The sequence below is a fragment of the Nannospalax galili genome, unplaced genomic scaffold (assembly GCF_000622305.1).
Source record: "Nannospalax galili isolate Female #2095 unplaced genomic scaffold, S.galili_v1.0 scaffold10, whole genome shotgun sequence".
NCBI lineage: Eukaryota > Metazoa > Chordata > Mammalia > Rodentia > Spalacidae > Nannospalax > Nannospalax galili.
In genome coordinates this window covers 1,235,175-1,245,593 of record NW_008331140.1, presented here as the reverse complement: position 1 = coordinate 1,245,593, position 10,419 = coordinate 1,235,175, and the positions used below count along the sequence as shown (strand labels likewise).

At 39.7% G+C, this 10,419-nt stretch overlaps 1 pseudogene; it reads right to left on the bottom strand.

The window, feature by feature from the left end:
• Positions 1-8,237: 8,237 nt before the first annotated feature.
• Positions 8,238-10,077, bottom strand: LOC103725131 (annotated as a pseudogene).
• Between the last annotated feature and the right edge of the window lie 342 nt (positions 10,078-10,419).

The following is a 10,419-nucleotide window of genomic DNA, read 5'->3' as shown; positions in this document are numbered from 1 at the left end:
ATAATTAGAAAATTATTGATATAATTATGCCATTTGAAAACACCAAATAAGATTTAATTTAATTCATTATGCTCTTAGGGTTTGGTTCTAGATGGCGTGGATGAACATCAAACCATTATTTTTAACATTTGTTGGACGTATCTCATATTTTGTTAATTGTAAATTATGGCATAAATTTTATGAGGAGAATTAAGAAACTATAAATGACAGTCAATCTTGATTTTATTAGTCAACAATAAAATGGTATTTAAAGGGCCTAGCATCATAAGTAATAAACAAGATAGATCACCATTATGTAGATTTCTGTTAGCCACTGGTAAAATGTCCCTTGATACTTTAGAATTAATTTTTCCCAAACTGTTATTAACCTATTGCTCCCATTTAGAATCTACCAAAACTCACACATGATTTTACAGTTAAAGAATCTGGCATGGGATAGTGGATGCCATTTCAGTTTTAGGATTAAAGTAGAGAATGGACTATCTAGAACATTAGCCCTGTGGCATGAGATGATCATATTTTTTATATAAGGTGCAGTATGACAGTTATCACAGAAGGCCATAAGCTCAGAAAGACACTGTGCTTAAAGCTGACAGTCCAAATGTTTCCAGTTCATAATTTTAAGTACTGTAATTTCTGAAGTTACACTTTGTTAAATGAAGTACCATGGAGGAGTGAAATGGGTGTTCTTGGTTTGAACATTGACCGGTATGTGATTATGCCACTTCTTTCTTCCTTGAATTTTGAGTTTTTCAATTTCTCTGACCCAGTTTCTACCTCATTATGACTGCTACTCTGTCACCCAGCAGTGTCTAGGATGTACTGGTGAGTGTGTTAGTTATGTTTCTATCACTATGAAATATTTGACAAAGGTTTATTTTGGTTCATAGTTTCAGACATATCAGTATATAACAGCAGTGAAGGTATGGTGGAACCATTCAGTTCCTGGTTGTGGGAATAGGTGTCAGAAGCTTTTGCACATTCAAGAGACCAAGAAGCAGGCAGACTTGTGAATCAGGAGCCAGGCTGAAATCTTTGAAGGCAAGACCCGAGTGATCTACTCATATCATATAGACTGTTCTGCCTAAACACATCCTTCCCCTACTCCCAAATAAGACTAGCAGCTGTGGACCATTCACTGAAAACATGAGCCTGTGGGGGACATTTCACATTCAAATTACCAAAGAGGAGAAGGTTCATGTTATGGCATTGCTCTCTACTCCAATACAGGTCCTTGGTAATAGTGTAAGGGGAGTTGGAATTGCATGTGTCCTCCATGACATCTGAGAGAGGGCAAAGCGTTGGATATATGGACTTTAGAGAGAGCAGGCAACTCAGTGAGGCTTATTCCGCACCCCTAACCCAGGTTCTAAGCAAAATCAGTAGGAATGTTGCAATCTCTTGGAACTTGAAAATGAGTTAGGAGGTGGGTCCTTGAGAAGGAAACAATAATTTTCAAGATTCTTGCCAGGACTTCTCCATTTCCTCATGCACTGTTCCTGTTATTATGGTAAAGCTAAGAAAAGAAGCAAGTAAATAATAGGTAGTTGACTAGCAGTTTCTACTGAAAGATGGAAGAGATCTCTAAAAATTACTGCTATCTAGAAAGAAGTAAAATTCCTGGGAAAGTAATGAGTTCTGTGTAACTGGTGGTAAGTAAACAAAGGGACTGTGGCTTATGCAGTTGTTACAGAGTCAAGTAAGTGTTAGTGGGAGTTTATAACTGTGGATTGCTAATGTTCCAAAATTTCTGTGACCCTGGAAAGAAATAAAAGTTTGATGGATTTAATCATTTTACCATAGTCTGTCCTACAAATGTTAGAAATTTTGCATGCTAGATATTGGTGGAACATATCAACACAGTATTCGTTTCGAATTCCAAGAAATTTGCTCTAATGAAAAATCATTGTTTTCTATTTACATGTGAAAAAGTACATACAGGTTTGTTTCTAATCTAAGAAATAATTTTGATGAACTATGGAATAGCAGTATCCAAATTTATATGTGTGTATATCACATATGTATCTTGATATTCATTACATTTATCCTAAGTTGGATTCATATATACATATATACATAATTACAATGGCTCACATCCTTCAAGTCCAATTAGTTTCATTGGCACAGAAGTGATTATATGACTTACATTATTCTTTTATATGATTTTCCTGTCAGTAGAATGTAAATTCAGTTTAAATATATAAAGTAAAAGCAGGTACTATACACCAATTAATTCCAAGTCTCCACTCTTAAGGGTGAAGAAAGGTTGAGTGCATGGGGTTCCTCAATAATATTCTCTCATTAAACTTCTCAGTTGTCAAAACAAAGTAAAAGGAGATATAAAAGTACTAATTATGTATCAAGTAGAATGCAATTATATCCCAGGAAGTGGCTTCATCTAGGCTAGAAATCTTAACAGCATCTGCTACCCACTGCTTGTTGATGAACTCTTTCTCAAGGCCAGTAATAGTTTTTATATAAGAGAAAAGAAACTTCTCTACATTAGTCTCTGAAAACTTTTTTCAATAGAAAATGGCTGTACAAACATGACTCATCTGCCACAGTTCCACATAAATAATTTTTAGAAGAGTGCACATTTGCAGAGCATAGAAATCTTTTGATTTGCAAAATAGCTTACTAACAGATGGATTGTATATGATTATCAAAAGTAATTTATAAGATTACTAGCCTGTAACATAACCATATATCAGAACACCTGGGTCTTAGAACAGTTTCACATATAGTACTTAAGAAGGAGAAAATGGAAGTATGAAAAAAATGCAGGAAAATGTCTTCATAATATTTCTGGATGTTTCTGGAAGTTTGTTTGTTAGGGCTGTAATAAAGAGACCTGTGTTTATGAGACCTGGTCCATACAATGGCAACTGAGTAATGTTACCTTAATGTGAGTATGACATAAATGTCATGGACACTACACTTTTTAGCCTTTTTACTAGATATAGTACTTTAGTTCTTAGAGAAACTCTTACATGCATAAAATATATTGTGATCAAATGTACTCCCCACCTATCCCCCTGACTCCTCTCAAATTCAAATCCTACCTATACACCCTCTCCCAAATTCATGGCCTCATTTATTTTTTAGTTATTCATTTATTTAATGACACAGGAAGTCTAATTTGTGCTGTCCATATACTCATGGGTATGAGTCTATCTACTGGAGCAGTGGTTGACCTACCAGGGACCATATCCTTAAAGAAATCTGACTCTGTCTATCTGAGAAGTGATCAACTGCTAATAACTCCTAAACTAGGGGTGGAAGCTCTTGAGCCCTTTTTCCCTCCATGCTGGAATATTGACTGGATTGTTCTTCAGCTGTTGCTGTGGTGTGAATTCATACAGCAATCCTGTCATGTTCAGACGACACTCTTCATTTAACTCCAGTCTTCCTTATGAACTTTTCCAGTTTTTACAATTTTTTATTGAACTGGAACATATATTTTAAAAAATTCACAGGTAACAATTACTGTGGTTTCATGAGTGATTATGTAGTGAAAGTACACACATTTCCAAGACACTTATTTCCAGGGAAACCTCCCTCTCAACCCCTCTCAATCACTGTACTCTCACACAAAGTAAGGACTATTTTGATCTTATTCAGAGTCGTTCTGTTTTTCTAATTTAGAAGCTTAAATCCAAACTTATTCAGTGTGTACACTTTGATTTCCTAAAAGTCATGTCGCTTAGATTTTTCCATGTTGTTGTAGATACCAGTACCTAATTTATTTTCATTGCTGTATATTGACCTAATGTGTGGCTATGCTATCATTTGTATGTTAATAATTTCATGTCATTTGTTTCCATCTTTGTCCATTGTATGGAATATTGATATAAAAATTCTTCTACATAACATTTAATACACATAAGCACGCATCTATATTGGATCAAACTGAGAAATGGTATTCTTGGATGAAAGGTTGTTTGTTAACTAATTTACTAAATCCACAAATTTAATAAACTCTGCAAATTATTTCAGTGGTTTTGACATGTTGCTGGTGAAGCCAGTAGTGAATGAAAGACTCAGTATCTTTGCATCTTTATCAACACACGCTACCTGTTTCATTTTAGCCATTTGGATAATTGATCAATATCAGTAGGATTCTAATCTGAATTTTCACAGTGGGGTTAATCATCCTTTAATCCATTTGCTGGCAATTTGGGGATATTATTCTATGAAATACCATAACTTCTCTTTCCTACATTTTAGAATGAGTTATGTTTTATTTCAGTATTCATTATTGCTATTTAAAATTGTATGTTTTAATATCAATCATTTATCATATATATAAAACAAATCTAATTTTACATTGATTTGCTTTGTCTGTTCTTTTGTGGTGATTTGATTAACAGAAATTCTAAATAAGAACTAAAAAGCTGTAGCTATAGTCTGTAAAAATTACATCATAATTTTTTTCATAAAAATTGTTTTGTTTAGAATTACTTTTACATAATTGAAATCTTTCATCTGCCAAACATTGTTACAATTTCTTACTTTAATTTATCTTGAGTCCATTAATTTAATTCTTCCATAAAGGACAATATTGAAACAAATTTGTACAATAAAGAGATATATAAATTTTAAATTCAGAAGGATTAAATGTTAATTTTCCTAAATTCTTAATTATTTACCAGTGAAATGAATTTTGTATTATTAATGGAGACAGTCTTTGCTCCTTGTACAGTGAAAAATATTTGTATCATATATTTTAAGTGGTGATTTTTAAGAAATATTGCAAATTTTTAGATGCTCAAAAAAGTATTTATTCTTGTAGACAGATCCTTTTTTATACTTTTTTAAAAAGAGAAGTGTTTCTAAACTATTTTAGTCATTTGTAATGAAAAATTTCACTTAGCTTTTAGCTCATTGCAATAAATTAAAAATATAGAAAGGTTGAGTTTGTACCTGTAATGCAATCATTTACCACTTTCCTCTAACACAAACATAGCAGATAGAGGAAGCTTTAATATGAACATGATGGTTTAAAATTTGAGTTCATTTTTTAATTACATATGACTGATTTAAGTAATTTAGCTCACTGAACCAAGAAACAAAGCATAAACCAAAAGCCTGGTGAGGTAAAACACTCCTTTAGTCCCAGCACTTGGGAGGCAGAGGCAGGTGGATATCTGAGATCAAGGGCAACATGGTTTACATAGTGAGTTCCAGGTCAACCAAGACTATAGGGAGACCATGTCTCAAACAAACAAACAACCAAAACCACCAAAATTAACAACAACACAAAAGCAATTTTGGGCAGTGAGATGGCACAGCAAGTAAAGACTCTTGCTTTGCAAATATAATGACCCATGTTTGATCCCTAGAGCCCACATAAAGATGGAAGGGATGTACCAACTCTACAAAGTTGAGTCTGACTTCCACATGTGTGAATTCACTTATATGTGCCCCCCCAATATCATACTATCATAAACATATAGTAAATAAAATAACCAATTTTTAAATACTTATGTACACACAATCCAAAAACATTAAAAACTCTGAATAGTACAACAAAATGCAAGACATTGATACAGTTAGTAATGAAGGGAGGCTCAGTAATAATGAACATACAGAGAGCTATTCCCTGGTTTTGGTCTAAAAAGCAAAAAGTTTCCCAGAGGATGAGCCATCAAGTGAAAAATAGCAGGAGACCCTATAGAACGCCATGCTAGGTTTCCTGATGCCATTACCATCCCCACAGAAGGCTGAATCTGACTTTCTCAGAACTAGAAGTAAGGTGTGGGGATATGGCCCTGTTTCTAGAGTGCTTGCCCGAATGGCAGAAGCCCTGAGTTTGATCTCAGCAGCACCACATTAACCAGGGATGGTGGTGCATTCATGCTTGCAATCCCAGCACTTGGGAGGTAGAGACAAGAGCATCAGAAGTTCCAAGATATCCTGGCTGCATAGGAAAATCAGTCTAACCTCAGCTACAGACTTTGTCCTAAAAAGCAAAACGAAGAAAAGCCAAATCCCCTGAAAGAGAAATAACTAGTACATAAATCTGACTTCATTTTCTCATAAATAATAATTCTTTTAGTATACACCTTTTATGATTAATCTATTAAAACATTATACTTTCTAAAAAGTGAACAAGACACAAATGGGAAATGTATCAACATTTTACTAACAGATGCCAAATAAAGCATTTAACAGTCAGTAACATTTGTTGAAATAAAATGCATTAGAAGTTATTCTTAACGATCCAGAGTGTGGCAACATATCATAATTATCAAACATACTCCATGTACTTCAGTCAGACTCTACAAACAAAGTAGTAATTGGACATTAATTCAGCAAATGTGATCAATATAGACAGTTATATCTTGTAGTTCAAACTGAAAATGCCAAATAAAACTGGAAAATTCCTTACTCCAATTGCAAATTAAGCACAGCTGGTATCCTTATAGATAACACGCAGAGAATATTAAAATTTTGTACAGTTTTGAAACCTAAAATTGAGAGAGACGATAATACAGCTTAAGAAGCTCTGTCTTTCCATGTTTCCTATGTACAGTGACCAAAATGCTCACATAAAACCCACCTCTCCTTTAGTATTGACTACATGTGTACCACGGCAAAGAAGTATTTCATCAGGAACACCCCATTCACATGCTTGAAACCCTTGGTTGCCAGATAAAGTAAATACCTTCTCACTGAATTTGCAATTGACTTTTTATTTTATTTTTTCTTCTATTATTTTATTTTATTTGTTTATTTTCTTTTATTTTGAGGCAGGGTCTTCCTGTAGCCTCAGCTGGCCTGGAATTCGCTATATAAGCCAGGCTGGCCTTTTTCTCACAGAGATATGCCTGAATCTGCTTCTGGAATGCTGGGATTAAAGGCCTGTGTCACCACCCCCAGCAAAATTTGCATTTTAAGTAAATAATAAATATGTTTTATTTGGACTATACTTTTAATGCAACTTAATTACTTAACTATCTTCTGTTTTTCCTTGTTAAGTCAGGCATCATCATTGTGGTTGACACTTTCTGTTGTCTTATTTCTATGAACAGCAGTGACGAGTGGCAGCAATGCATTGCTGGTAAAAATGGGACCTATGATTTGCCCTTCTCTACCTCATCTTCTCTGTCACTTATTCTTTGGTCTTAAAGGCTGGAATGATGTGGGTTTCTACATCAAATTTTTCTACTAAACAAATAATAAGTCTGCTCTCAGGCTTTAGACTGCGGCTTCCTTTTCCATCCTATTACAACAATTACCATTTTTAACACCTATTTACCATTGCTTAGTTTCATAATCACATGTTTATTCTCATTATATCCCCTGCCTTTTAATTTGCCGCAAGGACTTTAATTTTTTTATTTCTAAATTGTAAATTTTCATTTTGGGGGGATCTATCTCTATCTATCATCTATCGATCATTCGATCGATCGATAGATAGATTCAGATTCAAGCCGTCTTTATTTCTACAGCAACATCTGAAAATAGAGCGACCGCCTCACCCCATAAATGGGGTAGCACCTCCTACCTCGGTGGGGGGCGCATCAGAACTGGGAACAGGAGACAGAATGGCTCAATGGGTGGTCCCTAGGCAGGGTCAGGCCATGCCTGGACAAGATGAGGAGGGAGGGACAGTGCATAAGACTGGGACACTATGCAGGGTCCAGCGATATGGGAGACCTGGCAAGGACAACACGGAGTAGGGCAGATCCCTCAGAGGCCTGAAGTGCAAGGAGGTCCAGGAAACCCTTTGAGGGGGTGCCACTCCGAGAATGTAGAGCTTGGGAGATACCACCACACAGAATGGGAGTGATTAAGGCCTGGGCGTTACCACTGGAGAAGGGCGAGGCAGGGGAAGGGGAAGACACGGCCAATAACTTATTTTTCTACATACAGAAGCAGCGTCTGGGAAGGTACTGAGGGATGGCAAGTACTTAGTGTTCTTGGCTTTGAGGGCTGGGTAGGCAGGCCACCAATCTTTGGAGACTCCAGGCAGCCACTCCCACTAGCCCTCAACATAAGGAAGGGAGGTCTCTGCTGTAAGGAATAAATAAGGTGTAGATCTGGAGCTGACAGGCCAGGCCTCCAGGGCCCAGGCTGAGATGACAAGGGAGAAGGATACCCTGAGATTGAACAAAAATACGGAGGTCCTTGGGAGGGACAGATGGACAAGCAGTAGGCCCATGCACAGGGCTGGGGGGAGGGGAGGGGACTGTGTTGGACTGAGGCTCTGGCGACTGGATGCCCCTTCAGCTTTAGCCCAGGAGGGAGCTTCTTCGAAAGAGGTCCACGGAACTGGAACTCAAGGTGTGGCTATCGGAGAGACCTGTGCCTCCAGGCTGGACTGGTTCTTCTACACCCTTGTTGAGAAAGTTAGGAGAGCTGGACCTCTTCATCCTGGGATTAGGGAGCTCTTGTGGACCACCCCCTGTAGTTCCCTCAATAGCATCTCACTGCTTCATCTCAAGGCATCCCGGAACTTCCCAAAAGAGCTGCTTCGCTGCAAGAAGCCACTGCCATCTCCACTCCACTCAGCTCTAGGTTCCTGATATCTCCAAGTCAGACTCAGGCTGAGGCCCAGGACCCCCAGCCATATCTCGGCTCCTCATCCACCCCTACCATGTTTCAGTAGTTTCACCATCTTGGTCTGGCTGGCAGGATCCAGGACCCTCTTGCCGTCTGTGGCTGGCAGGCACAATCTTCCATTGAGTGCACAGCTTCTGGATTGCCCTAGCAAAGTGCGAAGAGTGGTGTTGACTGTGGGACTGTCTACAGACTTTGTACCAGCTTCGGTATTCCCCACAGGGCGTGTTGTCCTGGCACTTATCCTTTCTCTCCTGTCCTTCCTCGGCATGCATCCATATGTGCTTTTTGTCCCCATTGACAGAGCCAAACTCTTCCTTCTGAGCACCTACGGTAAGGATCTCCTAGTACAGGGTCTCTGCATCTTGGTACTTGCCCTGTTTCATGTAGCAGGAAGCCAGGTTGTTCTTGGTCTTGGCCACATTGGGGTCGTCTGGCCCAAGGCGCATGGCATAGATCTCCAGTGCCCGCCGTTAGTAGTACTCCATTTCCTCAGCTTTGCCCTGATTCTGGCACAGAAAACAAGGTTGCTGAGCTACTTGGCCACATCTGGGTGAAACTTACCCAGGAGTTTCTCCCGGATCTCCAGCGTTTCCTTTCACAATGGCTCAGCCTCCTTGTACTTGCTGGGCTTGCCATACAGAACAGCGAGCTTGTTCAGTGTTGCAGCCACAGCTGGATGGTTCTTGCCCAGTGTCTTCTCCCGGATGGTCAAGGCATCGTTGAACAGATGGACAGCATCCTTGTACTTGTTCTGGTCCTGATAGACCAGTGCCAGGATGTTCAGCATGCTGGCCACATCAGGATGTTCATGGCCTGATGTCTTCTCCAAATCCTGTAATGCCTGCTTGCAGAGGGGTACGGTCACCTCATAGCGGCATTGTGAAGCAAACTGAATCCCAGATTGTGCAGGGTGTGGAGTCTTGCTGGGATTTCATAGCCCCTGTATTGGGCAGCCACATCCCCTGGTCCGGGGCTGGGGGCTGAGCTCTGCTTATCCTCATTGGGACACAGGTCATTCAGGGAGTCTTTGGGGACATCACTCTTCTCCTCGTTGGGGGAGGCATCCTTATCCAGTTTGCAGATCTGGCTCATGAACAGCAGGTTCTGCTTCTCTTCTTCCAGCTGAGACACTGCCTCTCCGCTGTGCTGCAGCTTCTTCTGTGTCCCTCGCAGCTCCTCATACAACCACTGGTTTTCCTGTGCCAGCAGCCGCACCTGAGCAGGTAGCTTCTGCTTCTCTGACTACACAGCCCCCAGGTAGCTTGACAGTGCTAGGATCACCTAGGCCTCCCCAAGGCTCAGATCAATGGCCTCTAGGGAATGGTGCAGGAGGAGGCAGAGTTCCTGTGAGCCCAGCTCGGCCTTGCCAGCCTCATGAGAAGCCAAGGGAGCCAGGAAAGCACGATTCTCCCTGCGCAGGGTCTCTAGTCCCTGGATGATGGCCTTGGTGCCCAACACGATCTTGCCCTGGCTCAGCTTCTCCTCCTGAGGAAGGAACATAATAGCCATGGTCATGCAGCCTTGGGCAAGAGGGCACTGGACCTGCACCACCTGCACATTCTGCTTGGTCCTGGCTCTCGCTCTGGCTTCGGCTCCAGTCTGGCTTCGGCTCCAGTCTGGCTTCACCACGATCCACAACAGTGAGCCTGTCTCGCTACCTCCATCCACTTCTCTTTGTTGGGGGAGGCATCCTTTTTAATTGAAAGCGTGACACCAACAGTCATAGATGTTAAAATGTAGCAAACATCTTTTTCTTTTTCTTTTAAAGTTGGCACTTACATTTATTTATTTCCTTATTTGTAGTATGTATAAACACACACACACACACACACACACACACATATACACACA